We start from the raw sequence: 3073 nt of genomic DNA on the forward strand, positions 1-3073 counted from the left end.
TATGTTTTATATTCAATTAACGTATGATCCGATTAGTCGACTAATCGAAAAAAATAATCGGTGGTTAATCGATTATAAAAATAATCATTTGTGGCAGCCCTACCTGTCACACAGAACCCTGGACAGCAGCTACCGAGTACTTACCACCACAGCTACAACAAACTGCTGCTATATCAACCCCCACACCTGCAAACTCTTTATCCTCAGATCTGTTGCCCCAGGTGAAGGAGGATGAATCACTGGCTATGGTGCAGAGGATCTGGGTGGAGAATTGTTGGGATTTGGACACCTGGCAACAAGAACAGCTGTGGCAGCTGATTGTGGACTTTAAGGACAGCTTTGCCCTGAGTGAAGGCAAGGTGAGGCAGACCTATTTGATGGAGTACAACATTTTGACAAGAGATACTACACCAAGAAATGTCGGCCCTGTCGGCTCCCACTGGCCGGGCAGGATCGTTGGATTTGGTGTCTGGTTCCAACTGGTTCTCGTCCCTGGATCTCCATAGTGGTTATTATCAGGTCCCCCTCTCACCAAGTGCCAAACCAAAGACTGGTTTTTGCACAGGATGGGGTCTTTGGCAGTTTGAAGTCCTCTCCTTTRGACTGTGCAATGCACCTGCTACCTTTTCCAGACTTATGGACCGGGTGTTGGCTGATATCTCTCGCCAGGAGTGCGTAGTGTATCCGAATGGCATACATGGCGCCTCCTTCCCAATAACTCTATGTTCACTTCGCCGGGTGCTGGAGAAAATTAGAGCATCGGGCCTGAGGCTCCATCCAGATTAATGTCATCTCATGAGTCAGCAAGTTATATTTTTGGGACACAAGGTGGGAAAGGAGGGAATCAGAACAATGGAGGATAAGATGAAGATGGTGACRGAATGGCAAACCCCCGGGACTCAGAGGGACCTTAAAAGTTTCATGGGGTTGGCCTCCTATTACCGAAGGCTCRGGCATGGGTTTGCAAACATAGAAGYCCTAATGTTTCAACTTCTTCAGAAGAACAGAGACTATGCGTGGACTGAACAGTGMCCAGGAGGCATTTGATTGTCTACGTAAGACTCTGACAGAGGCCCCAGTGCTCACCCCAGCTGACCCCGCTCTCCCCTTCATTCTGGACRCAAATGCAAGTAGTGTGGGGGTGGGGGGTGTCCTCTCCCAGGTGAGCTTAGAGAGGGAGAGAGTGGTGGGGTATTTCAGCAGACCTTTTAACAAGAGAGGCGCTACTGTGTTACAAGGCGGGAGCTGCTGGTGGTCTTGCTTTCTCTGCACCACTTTAAGTAGTACCTGTGTGGCCTGCCGTTCACCATAAAAACTGACCACTCTACTCTCCAATGGCTGWTGTCTTTTAAAGAACCGGCAGGTCAGGTAGCCYGGTGGCTGGAAAAGCAGCAGTCCTATCATTTTGCAGTTGTCCACCGGGCTGGAGATAAGCATGCAAATGCTGATCTCCCATCGCCCATGTGCTGCAGAGGGATGCAGTTACTGTGACCGGAGGGAGAGGCTGGAAGAGGAGCAACTGCAACAGAGTCAGTCAGTATCACGTCGGAGCGGATCAGATATCTGCAAAAAAGATGAAGGCTGTTGGCGTGGACATCTGAAGGCATCAGTAGGAGCAGGACCCAAACATCCAGCCAGAGCCACTGTGGGTGGAGTCACAGCAGCCATCATGGGAGGAGGTTGGTGGGCTCTCGCTGGCAACTAAAGGATTGTGGTCCAAGTTCAAGGTTCTGCATCTGGAGCAAGGGCTGCTACAGAGGGCATGTAAAGAGCCTGCCACAGGTGAGGAGCGGTGGAAGATTGTAGTCCCCAGAGTCATGAAGGAGGAGGTTCTGCAGGCGATGCATTGAGCTGCTGGGTCATTTTGGGGTCAAAAAAATTCTCCGTCGTCTCCGTCACAGGTTCTACTGGGGCAGGTGCAGGAGAGACGTGGAGAACTTCTGACATCGTTGTGATCGCTGTACTGCACGGAAAGGACCATCAGGTCAGTCACACACCCATCTGCAGCAGTTTGTGGTGGTGGTGGGGTGGGGGGGGGCATGGAGAGAGTGGCAGTGGACATTATGGGCCCACTGCCATGATCAGACAAAGGAAATCGTTTTGTCCTGTCTGCTGTTGACTATTTTACAAAATGACCAGAGGCCTATGCCATTTCGGATCAGGAGGCGGAGACAGTGACTGACACTTTGGTGGGTGGGCTGATTAGCCGGTTTGGGGTACCCGACATTATACATAGTGACTAGGGCAGAAATCTTGAGTCACGTGTGTTTTCTGATATATGCAGCTGGCTTGGCATCCAGAAAACAAGGACAACACCACTACATCGTCAGAGTGATGCACTGGTGGAAAGACTCCGCATTTTGAGGACAGCAGCTGGTCACCCTCACAGCAGAGCATCAGTGGGACTGGGATGAGCACCTTCCCTTGGTGCTACTGGCATGTCGCTCATCTGTACAGGACTCTACTGCACGCACTCCATCACTCCTCATGCTGTGGAGAACAGTGTTGTTTTCGTTAACGATGACGAAATATTTTCCTTGACGCCCCCTTTTTTCATGACGATAACGAGACGGTAATGAAATAAACACAGCTCTTTGATGACTAAGAAGTGAAGAAACGTGTGTGAACTTTCGTTGACGAGACGGTACCGAAAATGTTAGTCGGTGGTCTGTATCATTTAGAATGCAGAGTGGAGGGAGGGACGGCAGTGCTGTTACACACACACAGCAACACTGAACATTTCCTCCTCTCATTCAGTAAAGAAGGAAGACTAACAGCCTGCGCCGCTTCACAAAAATATAAATAAATAAATAAATAAATAAATAAATAAATAAATAAATAAATAAATAAATAAAAGTCCGTCACCTGTAGTTTAACCAGGGAGTAACGTCTTCACCATTAAAAGCTGTCGCAGGTCCATTCTGAGCTCAGAAGCTGTTTGTTTACGTTCACGACGAAAGTAAAACTCCTTATTTTTTTCTTTTTTTTTTGGCCGGGGGGAGTTAGCAATTGCGCATGCCAGTGCTTCTGTTCTGAATAAAAGCCTGGTGCATGTAAACACTCGTTTGCACAA

The sequence above is a fragment of the Austrofundulus limnaeus genome, unplaced genomic scaffold, assembly GCF_001266775.1.
Source record: "Austrofundulus limnaeus strain Quisiro unplaced genomic scaffold, Austrofundulus_limnaeus-1.0 Scaffold764, whole genome shotgun sequence".
Classification (NCBI taxonomy): Eukaryota; Metazoa; Chordata; class Actinopteri; order Cyprinodontiformes; family Rivulidae; genus Austrofundulus; species Austrofundulus limnaeus.